This window comes from Pan troglodytes, chromosome 6 (assembly GCF_028858775.2).
Source record: "Pan troglodytes isolate AG18354 chromosome 6, NHGRI_mPanTro3-v2.0_pri, whole genome shotgun sequence".
Taxonomy (NCBI): Eukaryota; Metazoa; Chordata; class Mammalia; order Primates; family Hominidae; genus Pan; species Pan troglodytes.
The window spans coordinates 96,005,563-96,031,745 of record NC_072404.2 but is presented as its reverse complement, the minus strand read 5'-3'; the positions used below and the strand labels follow the sequence as shown (position 1 = coordinate 96,031,745).

The 26,183-nt window shown below is 36.6% G+C and overlaps 1 protein-coding gene across 2 annotated transcripts in view; it reads right to left on the bottom strand.

The window, feature by feature from the left end:
- GRM3 (glutamate metabotropic receptor 3) overlaps positions 1–24,788 on the bottom strand; it is a 218,763-nt gene extending 193,975 nt beyond the window's left edge. For both annotated transcript variants that reach the window (XM_001161278.8, XM_054687620.2), the window contains exon 1: positions 23,825–24,788. The gene's annotated coding sequence lies outside the window, so the exon portion shown is untranslated. The remainder of the gene's footprint in view (positions 1–23,824) is intronic.
- Between the last annotated feature and the right edge of the window lie 1,395 nt (positions 24,789–26,183).

Sequence of the window (26,183 nt, the reverse complement as noted above, 5' to 3'; positions counted from 1 at the left end):
GCCTCTTCCTCAATAACAGTTAATCTTCCAGGGTAGGAGCAGTCAGCCACAATTCTATTTTCAGAATATATTTGCAGGGTAAGTCTATATTAGGCAGTAATTCACTTTCCTCTTCTCTTCCTTCCCTCCAAGTTTCTCTGCCCTCTAAAGACGGGGTCATTAGAAAGTGTGAGAATTGCCCAAGGATTATATGAAGTTGTGGTAGCTGAAGAGAATGCCTCATTAGCATGTGAGAGAAAAGCCCAAACAACACCATCAAAGTGTGTTAAATCAGTCCAATGGGTTGGAGAGAGGGGGTGGTTAGAATTAATTTAAATCACTTTAAAGCCAATGTGAATGAAAGAAGAATTATTTCCTTAGTAGTTATTTAGCCTGCAAGTGAGTGAATGTATGTACATTTTCATGTGAATACAGACTTGATTACCTAAATTTGTTCATAATGATGGCCTAAATAACAACGACAACAAAAAATCTTGACATTTCACCTGTTCCTTGGACACCAGAAGAATCCTAAGGAAGCACGGCAGGCTAAGGAGAATATCTGAAACAGTATATTATAACATGCTACTCTTACTAGCATAGCAACAATTGAAATAATGAAGACACACAAAACAGAGCAACAAGATTAGGCACACCTGAGTTAAGAATCTAATGAAATCACTTTTAATTCGTATCCATAAACTGGACAAAAGTTTCCCACCAAACGGGGTCAGACTTGCAGGAGACTGGGGTGGAAGTGGGTAGGAAGGAGAGCGGGAGAAAGCTTTGATTAGCTACCCAAAATCTCCCTTTAAGTCAACAGTTTGGCTCCCTCCAGTGTCTGCTTAAAGAGCCTTCTGTTCATTGAGTGGGTGAAAGTGACTAGAAGGTTTGGTAGGTAATTGTATTGGCTTGCAACCCAAAAGAAATACTAGTTGGTATTAGAGGATTTTGTGCCTTTGTGCACCAGCCAGCATTTTTCAAGAGTACACCATTAGAAGAGCCGAAAAGTTTCTTCAAAATTTCCTGGAGGGTGGGCCTGGGCAGAGGTGACTAATATAAAAGATTGGGGCCAATGCACAAGAATGATTGTTAGCCCTATTATGCTCTATTGCTAGAGCATACTCAGTTTTACCTTTGCTGTCCATCCCCACTCCAGGGAATATCTTGAGGGCAAAATAATGCAGTGTGAACCCCCATTCTTCCCAAGAGTAGCTGGAATATGATGCTGTGACTATGTTGAAAACTTAGTCACATAGAGAGATAATATGAGTAAAAGCTTTGCTTAGTGTTTATTGTAATAGCCTACCTCTACTTGATAAAATCAGAAAAATGCAGAACTAAAAAACAATCCTAAAGGATAAATTGAGATTCTTACTGTGATATACACTGGTATTTCTTAACTAAAAGCAAAGCAATCAATACATAATATTATATATCTTAAGCCACAGGTATTTCCCTTCTCTCTGCTTTAGGGACCTGGTTGAATCATCCACTATTCTATGCCCTTAATTCTGCAACAATCTGGGCCAGTCAGGCAACTCTACTATTTAGGTCAGATGTGCAAGTACTGCATTGTTAGTTACCTGGTATATGTAGAACATCGGTCTTTTTACAAAATAATTTTCAGGGATTTTGACATTTGCAATAGAGAAGATCCACAAGTCTTTGATTTGATAAGTTGCTTCCTGCTGCCTCCTTCCTGTCAGAGGTACTGAGCTTGAAAATGAGATCAAACTTCCGGAAAGAAATATGCTTTATATAAATGTTCCCACTCATATTATTTCATAGTCGCCTATGACAACCTTAGCGTCAAAGATTTATTCTGGGTAGTTAAGTTATACAACAAAATATCTGATGTAAATTTTGGCAAGAAATTGACTAACTGGATAACTTGCCAGGAACAGGTATCCATATGGGATAAACAGAAGTCATGAGAACAGGTAAGAACCTGCTCACCAGGGGTTTCATCTCGAATTAGTTTCCTAATTTGTCCAAACAAAATATCATTAAGCTCATCAGTGCCTCAATCTATCTTTTTAGTAAGATGTGCTTCATAAACAAGTCAATTTTCTCATTAAAAAAATAGCTAGTTTGGATCCTAGAATTCATTAGAAAAAAAAGCGTTCTGAAACTTGAAGAGCTATTTGGAGAATCTGAATAATGAAAACAAATAAACAATAACAAAAAACATCTGGCTTTAAAAGATCAAGTTCTGTTTCATGTAACTTCCAGAGAGGGATAGCTACTTTTAAATATAAAAGTCCCTTACATAACATCACTTAGGTTTTAGTTGATAAAATACCATAAACATATTCATGATTCCACATATTAGTTCTAAAAGACTATGTTACCTTTAAGGTTAAGTATGTTAATCCTGAAAAAGGTGATGGTTTGTAGATGAAGTCAAGTTTTTGGCTGTTGAAAAGGCAACATGGCTTCTTGAAGTATCATTCCATTTGCTTCTGTAAGTAAGCTATTTTCCGAAGTTAATATTGAGAAAAGGGAAGCTAATCAGGTCATTTTCTGTAGTGAGATACAACATTGTTTCCCTCTATAAAATGGGTTATTCCAAAAATTTTATCCTAGGTTCTTCTGCTTATTAAGTGAAGCTTAAAACCTCTAAAGGATTATTTGACTTTCAATAACTCATGCTTTTGTTAAAATACATTTCAACTTGCTCCTGTAATTAAGATTAACATCTTATTTCTAACTTCATGACTCTCAGAAAGTTATGATTACAATATAATTTAGATAAAAATGATTAGAGGGTAAGAATATTCACAAAATGTGAATGACAGAAAATGTGTCTAACAGCCCACATTATTGTGTAGTCCTAAAACTTGTTCTTCCTAAGATTTTGCCTAATATAAGTAAACGTCTGACACTCTGAGTTAACATTTAAAAATATGCTTTAGTTTCATAATCACTGCAGTGCAGAAGTTATTAAAGCTACAACAGTTCAGCATAAAAGAAGCCAGGAAATTTTCTGCATTATTTGGCTTCCTTATAACACATGATAATTTATATAAAATTCTCATTTTCTTACTTTTAGATCACACATAGAATCTTCATAAACAGAAGAAGTATAACATATGATTTATAGAGAAGACTATAATATGCATAGCAGGATCTAGAAGGAAAATTCCATAAAAATAAGTAGAAAGCATTTGATTAATGGATGTATTTTAATTAATATGCAGACGGGATTATGAAAGAATTGAATTAGTGTGATTGATAGTAAGATATTGTTACTACTAGGGCAAAGAAAAAGAAATTTATGCCAGTGGATATTACTCTAGGTGCACATTTGGTTTAGCATTGGTAGAAATCAGTTTATATTTAATAAGCACCTATCAAGTGCCAGAGCCTAGTCGGTACTTCTATAGTTCATATTACAAATACATTTTTATACTTATATTTTCATGTGAGCAACATTGTGAGGTAGATAGTATATTGAAGTCTGGAGAAATTTAATATGACTTTCAGGATAGGATAGCTTATAAGTGATAGAATTGAGATTCATAACACGTTCTCCCAGAGCACGTGCGATGTTCATCTACTTTACCTCATTTTCTTTCTCAAATATATTCAATTTGGTAACAGTGGAATAAAACGGAACGAAAAGAATAGATTTCTTCATGTAGCAGGTAATAGTTTGACTAATAGAAACTGTATCTCTCTAAGCAGACTTTCACAGCTACTACAATCAATAATGATAGCTAGAATAAAATTATTGTATTGCAAGACTAAAATTTATCTTAGCTATCCTTCTCAGAATTGAGAAAAAGAAATAAGAAAGCTCATCTTTATAATATCTTAAAAGCAATCTCCTCACTGGTATTTGAATAATGCTGGCCAGAACTTCCCAAGTTTAAGGCTGTCACTACCCCTTAGGCCTGGGAGGTTTAATTAAGAGTGAAATTAATGGTATGTGTGACTTTGGGTTTACTAGCACACATGTGTCAAGAGGAGGCGGGTATGCAGTTGAATCTTGCAGTTGTGTTGGTGAATCACCCTCTATGAGCTTCTCAGCCAAACGTAACCATCATCTGCTTGCACCAGCCTTGTGCAAGCTGTACTGGGTAGAGAAAATTCTGTCATCTCTTTTGGATGAGCCTAGTGTAGCTTCTGAATGGATTCTTTGTTACAAAATCCCTAGGATACAATAGAAATTCATCAACACTGGCTTGTTTTTCTTAGTGTGTCAAAAACAATTGAGATAAACAATGTCTAGAATCTGATCTTTACTTCTAACACATAAATAATTTTGAGCTTTCCCTAAAAGGAAGGATATATTGACATAATAGTAGGCACTCAAAATAAATGCTTATTATTGAGTGCTCAATTGATTCATTATATATGCCCTGAACAACTGTAAACACATCAAGATGGTATCTAATATTCCTAACTGATATACCACCAAGTCCTTGCAATTTTTAACTACTAAAATTTTTCTTTATTCACCTGTTATTTCAATATCTACCATCTTTGTCTAAGCTACCATCTTCTGTAGACAATAAAAAAAAATCCCATAACTGGTCTACCTGTTCCATTCTGACCCCTCAACCCCCATCATTCTCCACATTCCAGTGAGGGTCTTTTTAAAAAAAAAAATTATGAATGCTCTTATTTCTACTTTAAGTACTAAAATGATTTTCTGTTGTTCTTGGATAAGAACAACCCTCAACATAATATAGTGCTGCTCTCTGTTCTCAAGGTTCCAAGCCACATTGACCTTTCAGTTGCTCATAGGTGCCATTATCTCTCCTTTCACAGTATCTGTGCTCATGTCACTGAATACAGCTTGATTTCTTTCTCTTCACTTAGTTAACTCTACTCATCCTTTAGTTGTCATTTTTCCCATGAAAACCTGATGTCACTGATATCAAACTCCTTATTTTATGTTCCCACAACATTATCTCTTAATTTTAGCATGTATAAGTTCAATTTAATATTTCTTTGAGACATATGATTATTCTATCTCCCTCACAAGATGATGAGCTCCACATGGGCAGGGGCTTAAATGGCTTACCATTGCTCTGAGCCTAAAATCTTACAAACTTCTTAACGATGTATCTAAAGCCTTCTGATTTGCCCCCAAGACTACTTCTTCAATCTCATCTCCAAAAAAAAAAAAAAGACATAATTCAGTTGAATTTAATAAATATTTATAAATTCTCTTTTGACCCAAGTTTTCCTGCAGAATTAGTGCAAAACTACACAAATTAGTACTTACTATTTCTACTTAGAATCCCGTTTTCTCAGTTACCTCCAAACAGCTTGTCTCCTTACTCCATAGCAACTTCCAATGGCTTACAAGATGCTAAACACATTGATCACCTCAGTTTTTGGAATCAAGATTCTAAATGCCTGATATCATCAATTTTCTTATCTAACTTGCCCTCCAGCAGCATCAGTAGAGTTCACCACTGCCTTGTTCTGGGAAAACCTTCTTCCCTTTATTTGCATGATACCACTTTCTCTTGGCCTACCCCTTACCTCATTGGCCACTGCTGTTTCTTTGGATTGTAACTTCTAGGTGTAACTATAAGTAGAAGTGCCCTAGGGCTCAGCTTGAGATTCTCTATTCTCATGTATACCCTGAGAGATCTAGTAAAATGGTCTCTGTTACTAGATAATAGTTTATAAATAATTTTGAATTTCTAGTAAAAGGTCATTAAGGATTTGCAAAAAAAGTTTCATATTCATTAATTGTATTAAGATATATTTCTTTATACTGGCCTCAAATTTGGGGCAGTTTTTTTAAATTTAATGTGCTGCTTTAACTCATTAGAGAAAAGACTACAAGAGAAATAAGAAGCTATAGCAAAAAAAAAATCTAAATGGAGAAGTTCACTTTAAAAATTCATACTACATTTGGTGGCTCTCATCAGTATTTGGGGTTAGGTATGCTGATGCTAAAGAATAAAGGCATGGATACACAAAAGTTCGAACATGTTTGGACAAGTTACTAAAGAAGGTTGTGTTTCATATGAAATTCATAGCTTCAGAAATTGATTTCTAAAAGTTAAGTATTAAGGAGATGTATTACAGGCAATATCATGAAAATATTTGGTTACATGAGAAAAATGTTTGAGCCAATGACTGACATTATAAGACTCTCATAAATATACAGACCTTAGATATACATAAAACCAAATATTAAAATAATTTATTATCACTAAAATCTATTAATTTCCTCTTGGTGATACAAAGGCAAACACTATAGAAGTATATTAAAACTTTATCACTGAAATATGGTAATATGCCCTGCTCATTATAATCTAATAAATATTTATTGAGGGTTCATTGTATCCAAGGTCTTTATTCCTTCATTCCTTCCTCCATTATTTTACTTACTCATTCAACAGTCATTATTTTTAAGGCACTGTTATAGATTCCAGTGATAAAGAAATGACCAGGACATGGCTTTTCTTGCAGTAAATGTACAGAGGTTAATAAGATACCATTCTTATTTTCAAGCAGGGATAATGAAAATACTGAAAGATAATTTGCGGTTCTGTTAATGAGGTGTTTTCAAAGCATGTGATTTTGAACTTAAAAAAATACATGAAATAGAGTTTTTCTTTCCATTTGTAGCAAAATAAGAAGCATTTAATAGTAAATTTGGTTAAGACATTTGCAATTATTTTTGGAATACGTAGTTAATAAGATAGGCAGTTTGTGTGCTTGCAACTAATATTTTTTTAACCCTGATACCATTCATTTTAAGATTCACCATAAATATGAGTAGGTTTTTGGGAAAAAATATTATTATATAAGATGTGCAAATAAATTGAATTATATCTCAATTACAGAAGCATTAAACTGTGAAAGTAAAGTGCCTATTATGCTTTATGGAGGAATTATAATAGTAAATCAATTTACTAGCTAATGTTGGTTTCTAGCCTTGTTTGACTTATTGATTGGTTTCATGTTTTTTGATAAGTCATTTAAAAAACACATCTTGCAATTAACTTCAGAACATTGGCAGGAAAAAATGTTTTTTATTCTGTGAAAATTGAATTGGTCCCATCTACATTTTCCAGTGTCATTTGATTCAGAGTACTTTTTTCTTCTAAAAATTATCCAACAATGCTTTGCTTCTTTAATTATATATTTTTCTAACCTTAGGAAAAGAACACTGAAGTTGTGATTCTTGAAGTCTACATTCCATTGAGTACTTTGTAAATTTTTAAAAATCCCAAGCACAGGATCATTAATAAGTTAAACACTATACCTCGCTTATTTTCTGTGAGTTCTGTACAACAGAACTATTAGCTACAGATTAACAGATCCCCAGCACCTACCGCAGGGCCCAACATAACAAAAAGTGCTTAGTAAAAGTTTCTGGGAAGGATCGATGGATGTACCAAAGTACACTAAGTTAAAGTAAATGAAAACATTTTTACATGTATGAAGGTGTTACGTAGCCTACTCCCAGTGCATTCCCTAAATAATCATGATTGTGTCATACATTGCATCATATTTTTCTTTCAAAAAGCATTAAGCAAATCTAGTTACTAAGAGAATAGAAAGAGTACTTTGTTTGGGGTGATTCTTAGGCCTCTGTCCATGGTCTCAGGGAAGCCAAGGAAGCCCATTCTCCTATAGACTTTATTGACTGATTTTTGCCTGAAACATTAGATAAGAGACCATGATGCTGTTTATACTCCATTTTCTAATCTTCAAATGTAGTTTTAAAATTGTAAAGAAAGATCTTTGAGGACAGGAATTATTTTTCATTTGTTGTTGGCTTTCTGCTTGCCATTCTATACTCAGTGTCTAGCATAATACCAAATTTAATATGTGTGCTCAGTTAACACCTGTTGGATGAATGAATCAAAAATGGCATGGCTAAATAAAGGAAGCTATTGGAATTAAGATCAAGAAGTCAACATTAACTAGCTAACTGAAATAGTATATATGTGTATGGGGATATCCAATTTGAGTATGCTTTAATTTTTACTATCAAAATTAATACTTAGCATCATGATTAATCTGCAAATGCTTAAACCTCCTCTTTGCTAGAACTGCATAGCCTAGTTGATATTCAAAATAGATATAATTTTTACTAAGTGCTTTTTATCATCAAAGCAACTAATGAATCCATGTAACCCACAAGCCTTATACATCTTCATGGATGAGCAAGTTTGGATATTGCAGTCAGAATTCTGATGTCACCAGGGATCTTTCTTTAGGATTATTTAAAACCAAATTATCAAAATAAAGATTATCAAGCATTCTGTTTTTTGTTTTCCTTTTGCTGGTGGATTATTTTGCTCATCTTTTCCTCTTTGTTTGTTTTGGGAATTAGAGTTTTCCAATGAGCCCATGTGGTGTTAAGAACTATCTCTAGATATTGAGTTTACATTACAAACAAGCAAAAATTCCCAGTCTATTAGAGCTCTTCTCCTAGGATACAAGGAAAGGCAAAGTTCAGCTAAACTGCACAATTAATTCGCAATCATTTCTGAATAGAGAGAAAAGGTTGCTTTAAGCTGTTCTGTTCTCCTCCTAGGGATTTAAGGTCAGTTTCAAGAAGCAAAATTACTATTCTTTCAAAGTTGTCTCTCCTGATTTGTATTCCTGTAATTATCTCCTCAGGACCTCTTTCTTTCTAACTTGTAAACATAGCTTAATAAATCAATTCAAGGATTAGCTACACGCAAATATACTATTCTGATAGCTAGATGGACAGGTAAAGGAATAAAGTAGGACAGTTTTCTTTCCTGACCAATGATTTTCACCAATGTGTCAATCATTTTTGTTTTACACAAAGGAATCTGAGACTTTTTGTTTCTGGGAAAAGTGATTTTTTGTTGTTTTTTTTGCTTCAAATTCACCCTCTTCTCTTTTAATGTGAAAATTAAAATATTATCTTCAAGCACTGGACAAATTCTGGAGATCAAAAGAACAAATAGTTTGTAAAGAAATAAAGCTTTAAAATGTAATTATTATCATACAGCTGACTTTCCAGCTATTGAAATGAGAGGATTTTCTGTTAAAATAAGAAGCGTAAGTAATTAGATACACTCTGCTCAAAAACCTATACAATATTTGACTATACTACTAACTTCCATTTCTAAAAAAGAGCTCAATGTCACTTTATTAACATGTTTCTCATTTTCAAATCAAGGAATATGAGACAGTTATTCCAACTGTTTTTTGCATAGTTTACATTTCAGTTTTGGGATGCTTTCCTGAGAGAAGCAATATATTCAACTGGTCAAATTCGTAAGCTCTGGAGCCAAATGCCAGATCTAAATCCTAGCTATCCTCTTACTATGTTACCTTGTGTTAGTACTTCACTTTCCTCTTCCATAAAACAGGGATCATAATAGCATAATCCTCATAGGGCTACCATGAAGATTAAATGAGTTAACATAGATAAAGCAAAAGGAACGGTGCCTGGCATATGTAAACATTCAATCAAAATTATTGGTATTCACAATATCTTCTCATTCTTCTAAAAATGGTGTAGAGGATGTGTGTTAACCGCATTCATTTTGAGAAATATTGCCACAAACTGCATTTAATGGAATACCTTGGGGTGTTATTTATTGGCACTAGTAGGAATTAGTATTAACAAATGGGATTCAAGAATCGTCTTCTATGAAAATGTCTGAAATGTGCTTTTATTAGAATTCAGAAAGGACAAAATCTGCCTCAATGTTGACTTTCTTGGGGCATTTACTTAACTCTGTTTTTATGGTTATGTTTATTTCCTGTTACTCATACCACATGGCTTAAGATGAACAGATAAAATGTTTTCAAAATGCGGACAGGTTGAGGAATAACAAAACACATTTCTAACATTATTGTTAATAACCTTGCTATTAAACAGCAATTTAAATTTATAAATAAGACCTAATTACTTTTTTTTTTTTTTTTAGCATAACAGGGTACTGACTCTGACTTGGGATGCTGAATTTTATCTTTAAGTTTACTTATAAAAATATATGGCTAAAAGGAATATAAAACACAATACCCCAGTTTTAAAGATGAGGAAAATTTGCTCCAGAGTGAGTTAATTAACCCCTGTTCAATTTACCCCATAAAAAGCTATTGATTTTCTGTATGCGGTACTTACTTTGCTGGGTAATATACACCTGTAAGTGAGCAGGCATGACTTCTGTGTTTTTAGCCCCCTTATAGACTACAGTGGGGAAGGAGACAATTATAATAAAGTGTGATGAAGGAAAATACAGAGTTTGGGGAGTACATAGCAAGAAGAACCAACCTACTATAGAAGGTCAGAAGTAGTATAGAATTTAAACTGAGCCCTGAAGGGGTTGGAGTGGACCAGTGCACTAGGAAGTTTCACAGCCTGTGGGAAGGCGTGGGGAGTGAGAGGGAAGGATGGAACAAGTGTAAGGGCAAAGGAATGAGACATGAATCTCGATACACATGCAGATCACTGTGGGCCAGGTAAACCATGTTTCAATTATAGCAAGAGCAAAGAAAAAGTCTTTGGAGAGTTTTAAGCAAGGATGACATGCTTAGATTTATATTTCTTAAAGATAATTTTGGCTGTAGCCATGTGGATGAACTTAGAGGTGGATGTAAGACGAAGGTCAAGGAAGCCAGTAGGTGGCTCTTGCAGAGCCCTGGAGAGAGACTATGTTGGCTTAACCTCCCATCTACAGATAAATGCAATCAAATCATAGCCACATAGAAAATATTGATTTGATTTGTAAGTCTTATTTTCAAAGAGTTAGAATTTTGATTGTTACATTTTCCTGTAACCCAAATTCGTGAAAAATAGCTTAAAAGAAAGACAACTCCCACATTTTCCATTATTAAACTAAGGATTTTATGCAGCATGCTCTTTTCTATTGTAGAAGGAAAGTGATTAGCTTAATTGTTTTGGCTGGTATTTTTTTGCCCAGAAGCTAATTCCTACCTACCAGGCACTATTCATCTTTATGTCTGTTAGATTCATTCCATGTTTCTTATTCCCATTGCCACTGCCCTAGTTTAGGCCATCATTACCTCTCACCTGGACTGTTGCCATAACCTGCCAACTCATCTCTCTGCCTCCCAAACCTTTATTTCCTCCTATTTATCTTCACATTGTGCTTTCAGATTCCCCTGCTCAAGTGTCTTCAGAGATTTTCCTCTGCCTACAGGAGAAATGTTAGCCATCATTTTATCTGCTCTGAGAGCTTTATCTTCTGCCCTGACCCCCATACACTCTAACCTTAAACTAAGCTAGATTACATGATGCTCCCCAATTCAATCCCACATTCTAGCTCTCTGCTTTTGCATAGGTCTAGAATGAAATCCTCCACTTCCTGAAATCCTAATTTTTTAGAGCCCAGGACGGAAGTAAATTTTTCATTATACCTTCTACAGTTATGTCAAACAGAAGTATTATTATCCACTTAGGGGTCTCACAGCCAAGCTCCTGAATTTTCTTGTTACTGTAGGTACACATGCACGTATCTCATCTCTCCTATAAGATTTTACATTCTAAGGGCAGGCAAAGTGTTTTATTCTTTTCTTTGTCCTCCTCAGTACCTTGCCCAGTGCCTTGAAAGTAGCAGATGCTCATTAAAGATTTATGTCATTAGGTTGATGTCACTTTTTAAAGCTAAATTTTTAAACTTTTATATGAAGTTATTCTATTTGAGATCGAAAATGCCTTCAGAAGAATAGCACCATTTATGGATTAAAATTAAGATTATCACAATTCCTAAAGTACAACATATTAATGGAAGATATTAACATGATAATTTATATTTTCTCATTAAATATGTGTTAAATATTATGTTATATGCATTATTATAGACTCTGCTAAAAACGACAGACAAGATCTTTATTCATTGGGAGCTAATTCTAGTCAGAGAAACCAGTAAATGTTTTAGCCACATCTTACATTATTTTGTAGACATTGATTCCTATAAGTCTTTATACAGGTAGCCCCTATAGAAACATTTTTCTTGGTTATAAAAAGTAATTTTTTAAACTTAAGCTGTATTATTACACTCATACATTCAATGAGTAAATATATTAGAAACTAGGTACTTTGCTAAATCTGGGTGTTAGTCAAGTAGAAAGCAACAGGTATCTAAGCAAGTGAGTGTATTACATTTCATATGTCCTGTAGTCCAAATATGTTCACAAAAATTGGAAATAATTATGTATACCAAAGAATATAGCATCACAAAGCCCAGTCAAGGTAGCTGTTATCCCAGTACTTTGGGAGGCCAAGGCAGGTGGATCACCTGAAACCAGGAGTTTGAGACCAGCCTGGCCAACATGGTGAAACTCCATCTCTACTAAAAATACAAAAACTAGCCAGCCGTGGCGGTGCATGCCTGTAATTTGAATTACTCAGGAGGCTGAGCCATGAGAATTGCTTGAACCTGGGAGGCAGAGGTTGCAGCACTGAGCTGAGATTGTGCCACTGCACTCCAGCCTGGGCAACACAGCAAGACTCTGTCTCAAAAAAAAAAAAAAAAAAAAAAACATAGTATAGTGTCACAAAATGGGTTGGGTCTTACTCCAGGCTAGGAAATAATGAAGGATGAGAGAAGGACCAGCTAACTCTTTGATGCTTTGGCAGTGGAGAAGTGAAGAAGAGAGATTGCTGCATTGGACTGGCCCACATGCTAAGAATTTTTTCCTGTAATATTATGTCACTGTTTCCTGTGGACTGAAGGTCAGTCATTACTGAAAGGAATCAAACCAATTGAAAGGCCTGGAAGGGAAATGGGAATCTAAAAGTAAGGGTCTGTTGCAGTGAGCTGCTGAAAGAGCAGGAACGGAGGAGGTGTGGTCAGATGAAAGAAAATTTGTGTCGAGGAAACTGAGGTGAGAGACCCTCAGCAATAGTGAGAGAAGTAAACACACACACACACACACACACACACACACACACACAGAGTTAGCCTTAAAAATCTTGGAGTCTAGTGTGAAGTTTGTCAGGTAGGAACTTTTTTCCTATAACCATCTTGTTTTCGCCTACCTTCCACCCCTAACTTTGGAGGATTCAGAACTTGAGTTAGTAAGAGTGACAAAGAAGGGTGGATGGAACCCATAAGACTTTTAAGCTTACTTTTTCAGCTGCTTACTTGAAAGAGGCTCCTGCTGGGGATAGAGAAAAGATTCAACTTTAGTGCTCAAAGTTTCAATTATTGTATTGGTCTAGGCATACTAATTTTTGAATTGACACTGTTTGCAAGTTAGGGTTTATTGTTTTATTGCACAAATGTAATATATTTTACTGAATACCTTTTAAAGGGGCAGTGAGAAATAAAAATAAATTTGCTTTTTTATTTTATTCCACAATTTACTGATCTACCTACCTGTTACTTATGCCAAAGCAATATTTTAGTAATCAGGCCTACATACAGTAAGGACCACATGGATGTTTTGAATAAAAATTTCTTTGGTAAAACAGATAAAAAATCATTAGTATGAACTTAGATTAAGCAGAACTTTGAAGTTGGACTTAAATATAGGTTTGTAGAAAGGAGGAGGAAAACACATTCTAAATGAAATCATACTACAAAGACACTCAGGTGTGTATTTGGTGCAAACAGAAAGGTCTGGGTAGACTAGATGTTCATGTTGAGGATGACGGATTGGAAAGATACACCAGGGACCTGATTGTAAAAGGCTTAATGGCCACGCTGGGAAGTTACGTTTAAGTGATATTTATATTTAATGCTTTTAACACCTGGAAAAACCAGTTATTCATCAAGTTTAATCTGGTGGCAATACTTCCTTTTCCAGCCTCTCTCACTTTTGTACATCCCTCATTCTATTTTCTTCACACCGTATTTGTTCTCTTGTTTATTGTCTATTTAGTGTACGCTGAATATAAAAAAAAAATTCTACATTATTGTTCATGCTATAATATCTCTAGAACAGTGACTGAACACACAGTAGGCACTCATTAAATTTCTGATGAATAAGTAATTGTATAAGGAGAGAGAGAACAAAGGAGATAAATGGTTAAAGATTGAGAGGACAGTGATGATAACCTGGGCTAAGGTTTTGGCAGTGGTAGGAGAATAAAGAAGTTGCCATATCATTTAGGAAGGAATGAACAGAGTACTAAACAGAAGAAAAATGTCATGGGCAGTTCCACGATTTTGAATGATTGTATGGAGAAATAATCATGTTTCTCTTAGAATCAGAAAATAAGGTACTAGCGGGGGGAGGCAGTGGGCTTTTGGCTTTAGATATGTAGAGACTGCTGTGTGAGTGGGACAGTCCAGTAGAAGTGACATCATCAGGTAGAAGTACTGTAACCATCAGAGCGGTCAAGAAAGCCAGGCTCTGCTGAGACACGGTGTAACTTTCAACAGTTAAACAGTTTTGTCTCTGAGATGCCTGAGTCTTAAAAAATTCAAACCATTAAAATATTTGGGAGGGTGGGGTGTGCTCTGTTTTTTATTGCTTTTCTCTTCATGAAGTCAGCTACTAAGTGTAGCATTACAGTGAAGGCAAAGAGGGAGCATAGAACCCCTGGGAGGTAAAGCTGGTGGCCCAGGCTGAGCCTCCCCCTCCCTGCTGCCAGTCCCTCACTTCCTCTTCGGCATTTTTCCCATGTGGCTCTGAACGCTGCTTAGGAAACTATCTTTGGCAGTATTTGTGAGGATTGCCAGCTTTAGCTAAGCAACCATTCACTTGAACGAAGTGGACGCTGAGTGAAGAATGTGTAAGTTGCCAAATGAGGTCCTTCCCCTGCCCCCACACTGCAGATCTAGAGGGCAGTGGGGAGAGTTGTGACAGAAGTTTTCCCACATCCCCTAGCTCATAAGGGCATAACTATAAAGACAATTTGAATTTTAAGAGTGCAGTTATTCAAATTGAGGAGAGTTTCTAAGAAATAATATTTTCATTAATGATAATCTTCAAACACTAGTAACTTATCTTTCTAATATATTAATATTAATGATAAAATATAGGATAAAATATTAAAAGTGAGAAGGTTTTCTAATAAGAATATCAGTAACTTCTTCAAATACCAGTAACTTCTCTTTCTAATATATTAATATTAATATAATGATACAATACAGGATAAAAGATTAAAAATGAGAAAGTCTCCTAATAAGAATATCCAAAAGATGTGTATTATTATATGTGTTTGCATATCTCATGGGAACTTACTATAGGTAACAGGAAAACTTCCTTTACAACGAAGATAATAGGACATTTCTAGAAAATCTATTCATACAACTTATAGAAACTGTGCCTTATTAGTTGAGCTTAATTAGTACTCAGGCTTGTAGAATGTACTTTATACAACTGGTTAATCCAATTAGAATGAACTTGCTGTGGAAAGTAATTTGGTAAAAGAAATTCACTGGATATTCTGTGTGTGACCATCATTCTATATGTAATTGTTATGGACCGAATATTTGTGTTGCTCCAAAATTCACATGCTGAAGTCCTAGCTCCCGATGTGATTGCATTTACTAACAGGGCCTTTGGGAGATGATCAGGTTTACAAAAGGCCATCAGAGTTTGGCCCTCATGGTGGAATTCATGTATTTATAAGAGGAGGAGAGCCCAGAGCACCTTCTCTTCCTCCCAGCTGTGGGAGCACAGAGTAAAAAAGTGGCCTGGGAAGAGGACTCTCACCAGGAACTGAATCTGCTATAATCTTAATCATGGACTTCGCAACATCTGCAACTGTGAAAAATAAATGTTTGTTGTTTAAGCTACCCGGTCTATGGTATTTCATTATAGCAGTCTGAGCAGACTAAGACAACAATGTTTCTCAAATCCCAAGAATAATCAGAAGTTTACTTACTATGCAGATTCCAAAACTTCAATCTATATGACATTCGTTTCAATTAGCCTGGGATGCATGTGTCCCAGCATTCTTCATTTTAAGTAAACTTCAAAGTGATTCTAATGCAGGCTCTCTGGGCAATAATTTCACAGACTATTTACAGCAGAGGTAAATAGATGATTTTTGTTGTTGTTGTTCAATACATGGGGGAGTATAAAGGAAAGGGAGAGGTTAACTATTCTTCGTTTTTCAATTTTCTTACCCTTTCCTACTTCAAATGTTCCAGCATTTTCCATATGAGAAGTGGACCTAATACTATCGGCTACTGGCCGGGCACCATGGTTCATGCTTGTAACCCCAGCACTTTTCGAGGCCAAGGTGGGAGGATCATGAGGTCAGGAGTTCGAGACCAGCCTAGCAAACACGGTGAAACCTCATCTCTACTAAAAATACAAAAATTAGTTGGGCATGGTGGCGGGTGGCTGTAATCCCAGCTACTTGGGAGGCTGAGGCGGGAAAATCGCTTGAATCCGGGAGGCGGAGGTTGCAGTGAGCCGAGATTGCGTCACTGCACTCCAGCCTGGGCAACAGAGCTAGAATCCATCTCAAAAAAAGAACAACAACAACAAAACAAAAACAAAAAACAAACAAAAATTATCTTCCTTCCTGTCTTGTTATATCACATAGCAACAAACACAAATTTAGGACCTTAGAAGAAGAAAAAATAGTAGAGGGTGAGCACTCTAACACCTCAATCTTTTTCCTACCAGGGCTTCATTTGTTCAACAACTAAGAGAAGGCTTGTTTCCTTTCAAATTACTGCATTATGAGTGTTTAGGAAACCATAGCCAAGGAAGGGCTTCTCTTAGACAAGGTCGTGAAGTACGTAAAAATTCAATAAATTAATTGTTCATTCTACCTACTCCCTACCAAACTGGTAAAGTTACCTTTTCTGAAAAATGAGCCTATAAATTCAGAATGTGTTGGAGGGTTAGTACGTTATGTGGTTCTAGAAATATATGTTCTTTAGTACTTCTTGGATGAAATACTTCAGTTTAAAATTTGGAAAATTTTATGAACCAAGGAAGGTAGTGAAAAATATATTTTGGGTGTTGGGGGAAGTGGGACTTTTGGCATTCCTCAAAACATTTTTTTCAAGGGGACGTCTTGAACGAAATCTATGGAAGAGATTTGTTAGACATCTAAGTTCATGTCTTGTCTGCTAATCAATTTTGAAGTTAGGTATCGTCTGGCTACCAGTGTACTAGTGACCAATATAGTATGGACTGGTCACCAGTCCATATATGTGGATTCCACAGAAATCACTGGGATTAATGCATAAGCATGTAGAGGGTCTCTGCTTTTTCAGGAAAAACAAGATGTTCCAAAGTAGAAGGTTAATTATACTCTCTAGATATCCTTTTCTCCTTGAGGCAGATATAAATTCCAACCGTTTTTGACCTTGTAGTGCCATCTCTCAGATTGGCATGTATTCTGACATATTTTGTAAAAGCAGCTTCCATTATGTTGTATTCACCAACACATGGTTCATTGAAACTGTTAAGCAAATATTACTAATAATCTATCTGCTATCTATTATTAACAATCAAAAGAAACAGCCTCCACCAGATGGAGGGGCAGATCTGTGATATCTGTTCCTTTTTTATGTCCATTAATTACTCTAGCACATATCACAAATCAGAGAAGACCCTCAAGTAAAGATTTGTTTCAGCCCTTTGGTTGTGTGAAAAGAAGTGTGAAAAGAAGTATAAGCTCATGCAATTAAGACAGCAGGTTTCCTGTCTGTGGGAAGGCACTGAGGTCAGAGAATAATGAGATGTGGGTTTTCCTGGAGCAGCACTACCAACAGAGTCTTTGGAATCTCCAGCAGGTCACTTTGCATCTCCTATTCTTAGTGTGTTTAAAATTCATAATCCCTGATCCCTTCCAGTTTCATGCTGTTGTATATATTATGGATAAATGTCCCGATGTGTAAAATGCTGAGAGTTTTCTAACATAAAGATGAACCATTACTACTTCAGCAGGGTAAAGAAATTTGAAAATTTTACTATACTACAAAACTTTTTTACCAGCTTGTTTTCCTGGTGGGAAGTAGGTAGGTTGTAAGAGGAGAGAAACATCAGCATTTTAGCCTCAGCAGAAATCCTACTCTCCTCTATCCTGGCTTTTTGTGAGACTATATTCTTGCCACTGTACTAAGTTTTACAGATGATAATGGTCATTGAAATCAGACTCCAAGAAATATATTTTCCTCACACTTTCAGACCTGGTGTTTATTTCTCAGCTTGTTAATTTATAATCTTCATAGACTTTTCTATTTTAGAATTTCGTCCTTAGTCCTAGTCAATTATAAATAATGTTTTAGCTTACTTCTTCCATTTGCATGTCTCTGCCTCTCAGAAGGGACAGTGTCTGGAGTGGAGAAAGATCTCGAGCCTGGGGAAGTCTATTCTAGACTCCCTTTCATTGATTATTGTTTGCCCTCCTTACCAAAGCATGTCCCTCTACTTGGAGCTCAGAAAACACTCGTTGAATGCAATGAAGCCTGGTAAAATAAATTAATTAATTAAAATAAATAAATTAATTAAAAAATTGTGAGGCAATATTGGTAGTAAAGAAAATAGGTCTTAGAATAAGAAAGTAGGTTTTGAATTCCAGTTGCAGCCTTGTTAACTACCTGAACTTGGGCAAGTTACTTTATCTTGCTGGGCCTCCATCTCCTCTTCTGTATAAAATGAGGATCCCAGTACCTACTTCACAGGTACTGTATAGTTCTTATATAGCAGAGTTCTTCACACAGGGAAGTTGGTTAATAATTATCATCTATTCTTTTGACTTATTATTAGTTTTGTCACCTCACAGCATACAACACTGTCTCCACAAGGCATCAGAATATATACACACATTTAAAATCCTAAATATGAATGCATCTGTTAAGGAACAGACTTTTTCATTTGGTTGATAATTCTGGTAACATTTTCTCTACTCTCAAATTTCAAGTTTGATTTTTGCAGCACTTTCAACTTTATACATGTTTGTGAAACTTTGTGTGTGAACATTTTTTTGTGTTCCCAATGCATATCCTATATTTTGTTTTGGTCAAAATAGGTACTTAATAAATATTTATTGACTAATTGTTTCCCTATTAGCTACCTTTTCTTTCTGATGATAGACTCTTTCTTAGAGGAATCTTCTCAAATTTTATACTCCTAATATTCCCATGCTACATATATAGGTTGTAAGTTTTTTTCAAACTATGTATCTAGCATCATGGTTTTGATTTTTTTATCTGTTTAGATATCTATACCCTTTCAACTGAATTTACTCAAATATGTGTGTGTGTAGTTATGCAGTCAATGATAGTGAAGTAGTGAAGTAAATTCTGATAAGAAATTAAAGATCAGAGTTACTTTGGGCTTTTTGTGGAGGTGCCTTCTCTATATATGGCTTTATTTTCAAACTGGTGCCTTAATCTATGCCTACGTAGATTATATCAGAATGTTTTCCAAGTTTATTTCTCTCCTTAAAGTACAGTGTACAATTTCCAGTTCCATAAAAAGATTGCTCAATTTGATGAAAAAATACTTATTCTGTGTAGGCACAGATTCTTTGGATGCCTCGCTGTTCCAGAGAGAAGCTATAGGTATATTAATGGCCTACATTTTCTATACCAAGAAAATTGATTTTCCTTTTGTTTCTAAGGAAAATCATTTGGAGGGTGCTCACCACTATGCGATGAATAGCACTATAAAAATACTTTGGGACCTCAGAAGGGAGAGTACTTGTTTAAAAATTATTTCGTGCATGCTAATTTTATTTGTTTAAAAATACATTAAGTTTTGGAAAGATGTCTCCTCCTTGATTTCTTAACCTAATTCACGTGAGTGTTTCCATATACCGTCGAATGCTCAACAAGCAGTAAGATAGCACTAAATGGTGTTTTTAGATGCTGATTCACCTCCCTCTTAGTTTTATATTTTCTTGACTTGCTAAGTGTAACCTAGGAACTTATTTCCTGATTTATATCATTTACTCCTCTACTGTCTAGCAGAACTTGTATTTCAATGCCTGGAACTTGGAGAAACAATTGAGTGGGATGGTGAGTCTACCAAGATATTTGCTTAAGAATCTTAAAGAAGCCTACACACGGATGTCTTGGAACAAGATTTTAAGTGAACAAAGTGAAAACCTGTTTTTTTATGTTTTTTTTCAGGCTTTTCTATTTTTAAAGTAACCTTCACATATGGTACCTCCATATATATTGAAATACATTCCACATTGATATATGCATGATGTAAGCTTACTTTTCATAATGCAGCACGGTGAATAATTTGGCCTTAATTCTACTGGGTTTTTTAGATTGTTTCAGTATAAAGGGGCTACTGCCAATTCTAACAGAATTACTATGTTTTGTTAACATACACATCTAAACTATATACACTATTACATTCCTAGCACATTCTATTAATTATGGACATCACTTTCATTTCAATAGTGGAATTTACATGACAACAGCTTCTGGGGCTCAGTGGAGCATCAGACCAGCATGTCACAAAATTCCCTTGTAGTGTGGGCGTTGACAGGGTTCTGTTGCAAACAAATTTGCAATGAAAATGTCTCATAATGTGCATCCACATAGAACATTACTCAGAAAGTACCACCTTAATATTCACATAGGTCATTAACATCAGAAAAGGTAATTTCTTAATTCTTACATTAGTAAAGTAAATTATTAGGAACATATAGTTATACACATATATAAGTGTGCAAAAAATGTCTTAAACATTTAGCAAAGATGTCTGGACATAGAATTGCCATCTTTGTATTCTCTCCTGTAACTGTGTGAAGGTTTTGTATTTTATAAGTCCTAGAGAAATGTTGGATGAAGAATCTGAATCAGACAAGAGGATGAACTAGTCCAGAAGGTTTATAATAGGAATTAAGTAACAAGATAAAATATAATCAGGAGAAAATTAAGCTGAATATCACCACAAAGTTCTTAATAGGGAGAACCATTAGACTGTGAAATAGTCTTTCAAAGACTCTGGAAGAAGTCATTACGTGATCCATTTAAAGTCAGACTGGACTGAAGTACTCCAAAATACAGTAGGCTATGGGGACCAAGCCTACATTAGAAGTAGAAGGAGGGGTATGAGCTAATAGTTTTTGCCGTCTCAGTGATTACTATGATGATACTCATTTTATGAGTTCAGACTTGGTAGATAATCTTCTATCATTTTATGCTCCTCCTTGGGAGCAATTTCAACAAATTCATCTAATGCAGTATTGGATCCATTTAGTGGAGTCTCAAAAGATGTGAGAATGCACAATAAACTCAGTTTAAAATAGCAAAGTGAGACAACTGTGAGTAAACACGTACTCATTTTTTTGAGAATTACTCCTGGAGAAAACAAGTCTCACGCTGGAACTTTGGCCACATTCCAGCGTGCGTAACTGAATCCTGCCCTCCTTGTTTTACAATAGTGATTAGGTATTCATTTTCATTTCTTTTGTTTAGTAGAATATTGGGATGATGTTTAGTGCAGGAAAACAATTGGAAAATTCACCCCCAAGCCAATGTGCTACATTTTGGCAGGAGGTAGCTAGTATCCTGGAAAAACCTCATGCTTCATTTTGCGACTGATCACTATTAGAAGAATGGACAAGAAAGACAACAGTTTTATTTGGCAAAAAGATAGTTCGACATGAAATAAAAGTGAGGAAAATGTACCCAGGGAAGTTGTAAAATGTTATTGCTGAGAATCTTTCAAAATAAGAACATCTTCAATTGTGTGATTCCAGCTAATCACCTGTCATAGAGAAGTGAAGCAGTGACCTTTTGACAATTATCCCCATTCTTTTATTCAATACAAACATTAATTTCAACTTAAACATGAAGCTCAATCAATTTCGTTATATTTGCATTTGTTCAACTTACCAATTTTAATTACAGTGATATAAAATTAAAGATAAGCTCATCATTTTGATATGTGTAATTGTGGGGTAAATAATCTGATTTATACTCCTTTTCACATGTATACCACAACTTTTTAAAAAGCCCATTGTGCAAAAATAAGTAGGTCACAGAGTATATTTTAATTATAAGATTTTTTTTGTGTGTGGCTTTCTACACATTTTCTTGTTACTGATCATATATTCGTGAAGTTTGAAAAATACCATTCAATTTAAATAAATAGAAAGACATCTGTTTCAACCTCCAAAGTGTGGCCTATTCATTGTGCTGGCATAATTTTCTATGATTTAGGTTTCATATTTCACTGGTAAGGGCCTAACTCATAAAACCACAGTTTTATACCTAGATATATAGTATCTAGGGGCAGGAGGGGTTTCAATGCTAAAAGGTATTGTTGCCATATTCTTTTTCATCTAATAAAGGTAGATATTGTGGAATTTCATTGTTTTATTTGTTAAGGTATAGGTTTCAAGACTTCCTTTCCTCATTTTCCATCCTGAGCTCCTGTGTTACTCTGAACATAAGATAGCCTTTGGGCATGTATATTCAAAATATCTATGTACTCCTGCTGGGTGATCAAAACCCAATAAGACGGACAGCTAAAGTCTACAGGTGTAAGAAATCTTTGTAAATATAAAACACTACCCATTGTGAAAGGAAAAATATTACAATAATTTCTGGCATACAATAGCTTCCAAATATATTCAAATTCTATTGGGCTGATTTTAGAAACAAGGTACGTAGGAATATAGAATCATATTTATTCATTAGAGTGTCCTAAGCATCTTTGTTAGGAACTGTTATCCATAGTTTAGCATAGTGGCAATCTAGATTACTTTAGTAATGCCTATATTGAATATACTTCTGCAAACAATTAGAATTCAGAGAGGAATCTTAAAATGTGTGATCAGATAAACCAAAGCAGACTCCACCCCCTAAACTCCCTCCCACCCACCCCCCCTCCCCCGCCCACCACAAAGAAACATACTGTAGCTCTGCTGGACAGTTCTAAGAAATTCAAGCAAAGAAACTCTAAGGAACTATTGTTGGTACTTAATTCACACCTACCTCAACTCATATTAACCTCAACTTTGAATATTCCAATATGTACCTACATATAGACCCCAAACATATCTATTACTATTCAAATAGTAGAAATATTTTTATAAGCAAATTAGTTGAGTCCTTAACCAAAGATCTTTAGAGGTGTATAGTTTTGTTTTTCAAAATTTACAATATCTAAAATACTTAAAGTGGGAGAATCCTTCCTTAATATATTTACCTAAAAGTGTTGTACCTTAGAGAATTGTCCACCTTTGATAACCCAAAGAATAACTAGAAAGAAATTTAAATGAAATCCTTAAGAAACAAGCTTATTGGATATATCACCTAGTCTATTTTTGGATCGCAAATCTCCCGCCCTCTCTGAGTTATCTCACTGTCAGATAAGAAAATGGAACAGGGTCGATGAAAAGATATGCTCCCTGTCTGGCTTTTCGATTTTTCACTCAAGCCAAAAGGAGCAAAGGGCAGTGAGTTAAGGCTCCTTTCCAACCCTGCTTGCGGGAGGGCAAACCTCTGGCCGCCTCCGGCTTCGGAGCTTATCTGGGCTGCATGGACCAGGTCTCGCTGACCGTTGCCCACCTCTGCCTGCAACCTCCACACCCACATGAAACCGCCCGTATGTCAGCCAGTCATCGCACGGATTCCTGTGCACAAAGCCTTAGGGAGCCCCCAAATAGAAACAAATTCTGAGCCCAGAGCTGAGATGGAGGTGGTTGGCTGATGAGACTGGTCTCTCTGGGGTCTGCGAGTGCTAGTTCGTCCCTTCACCTCTCGCACCCTGGCCGCAGATCTATGCCCTGAAATCTCCCTCCTCCCAGACACAGACGTGGGCGCACACACACAAACTCTCACTCATGCACACCCACATCGCCTCTGCCCTCCACCCTTCCCACTCCAGTCAGGACTGTAGGGACTAGTCCATGCTCTGCCTCAACTTTCCCGGCTGCGCCTGCCCCACGCGGCACCCGAGCTTCCGCGCCCTGGCTGGGCGCCCTCCAGAGGGACACGTCCTCCTCTGGGCCCCTTACCTCGCACCGACAACTCCTGGCAGGAACTGGAGCTGACCGCGGTGGCAGCGGCGGCGGTGAGCCGGCACCCGGGCTCTGGCTCATGGTTGGTCCTCCTCATCCGACACAAAAGAGGTAGCTTGCGGGCTTTGTCCTTTCCAAATCCAAGGGAGAACTTATTTTGCCCTCGAAATGGCCAACTTGTGCGCGCAGCTTCCTGTCACAGTGCCCCCTGCCCCCGCCCCCTCCCGGCTGCACGCTGGACCACTGCCCGGTGGCAGAGCATCCAGGCATCCGAGTCAGTGGGGAGTGGGAAAACGGAGGGGTGGAGTAGAAGAGAGGGAGGAGGTTGGGGAAAGAGGGGACCCAGTGGTCTTCCGCGGAGGGGAGGGGAGCTCTTCCCAGCCGAGTCCCCTCCTCCTTCTCTCATCAGGCAAACCCACTTCCTAGGCGCGGAAGCAACTTTCCTTCACCTTGACCAGGCTGAAGCCGTCGCATCTAATTGGGACTCTTGGCAGAAGCACGGACCTCCTGGCATCCTCTCCTTTTCATTCTTTCCTCGCTCTCTCGTTCTCTTCCCTCCCCCACCCTCCCTCTTATAAGGGTATATCTGCAGAGTCTTCAGTGAGCCAGGGTACCTAGACGAGAGGATTTTTATACGAAAAGCCAAGGTAGCTTTGCCGACTGCTTTGCCTCACTCCGAAATCCTTAGACAGTGCATGCAAAGGTCGGTGAATTTCGGAGTGGGGTGAAGGGGCATGGGGAGGTAGGGAGGGTGGCGGCTCCAACTTTAAAGCTCTGCTAGAGCGCTTGGCTTTCAGGTAAGCAGGGACTAACAGTCCTTACAAGAACTCTCCTGTGGTCCCTGGGCAGGGGGCTGACCGCATGCCAGAGGAGATTAGGAGAGTGGGAGCAGAGAGGGAGTGTGAGAGCCAGGGAGGCCGGTGCGCAGCTCAGCCGTACTCGCGACTCAACTGCACACTGCGAGCCCCTGGAGAGGGTTTGTGCAGAACAATCTCTGGGTCAGGCGGGAGGCAGACGCTCCTGTTTCCTAGCAACCCTTATCAATCTTCTCCCTCTGAAGGAATTCGATTGGACAGCCCCTGGAGAAAAGCCACGCCCATCCAGGAATGCTGGGCTGCTGCTTTTTCGCATTCTCCCAAATTTCTTGGGTGGAATAAGATTATAGGGGACTGCTGAATTATCTTTCTTCTTATCCTTTTGTGCTACCACCTCGCCTCTTAAAGCTACCCCCAGCACCCCCTCATTAGTCCTTCTCTAGTCCTGCTATGGTTGTCGGATACAGTCAATGTTTCCTACAGAACCTCTTCTTTCTTCTTAAAAATAAATAAATAAATAGGAACCTTAAATCGGTGACGTAGGCACAAAAGAGAAAAAGGCACGCGGAAATAGCTTTAATAGGCTGCCAGCTACAGATAAAATCCTAAAGGTAAAATTCCAGGCATCTTTCTATGTCTAGAAACACATACTGTTTAATTTCCAAATTGAAACTTCATTAATTTTTGTACTCTAGTATACTAACTTTGTTTTAACCAAGGACTGAATTATATGAAGCCAGACACAATTAAACTTAATGCTTTAAATGCTACATTTAGTCTTTAATATTTAATGTTAAGTTGTTTAACAATTGCTGTCTTTTGTAACCTAGCCAGAACTTTTAAACTACAGAAATAATTTTACCTACTGATTCTTTTAGAGGGATAGCAATATTTAAAAGACACATGTGCATATATATATATATATATATTTCATTGTGAACTCCACTAGATCCAGAAATTTGAATATATTAAAAATTAAAGTGTTATTATATAGTGAAATGCTAAAATTTTAGAAGTCCCCCTTTCAACGTTATTCTTTCTGGAATGCAATAGCATTGACCACGTACAAGCAAAATTCCTCTTCCTTTGTGTTTCATTAGTATTTTCCAGCATGTATTGTTCACCAAAAAAAGATCTTTATAGGAATTTAATTTTAATTTTAAGAATTTATTTACTTTTAATAATGTCTGCCCAATAGACAACTGTATATCAAGGGGCAATGACATGAACATGAGAAAGATAAAGATTTATACACTGCAAGGCTTCAGATCCTCATGAAGCTGTGTGGGTAGATTTTGGTCTCTTTCAGAACGTTCCAGAAGACATCATTTTGCACTTCCATGACCTTATCAGAATTAGCTGGGATTGAGAGAAGTAGAAGAGAGCTGATGTTTTTGTCTCACACACACAAAAGTAGCTGATGTTTGCACAACGGAAAGTGCTGATAAACTGCACTCCATAGTCTGTATCTAGCTGTTAACTAAGGCTTGTGGTGAGTAGAGGCTGAAATGCTGAGGCAAATTATCAATCTGTTATCAGAT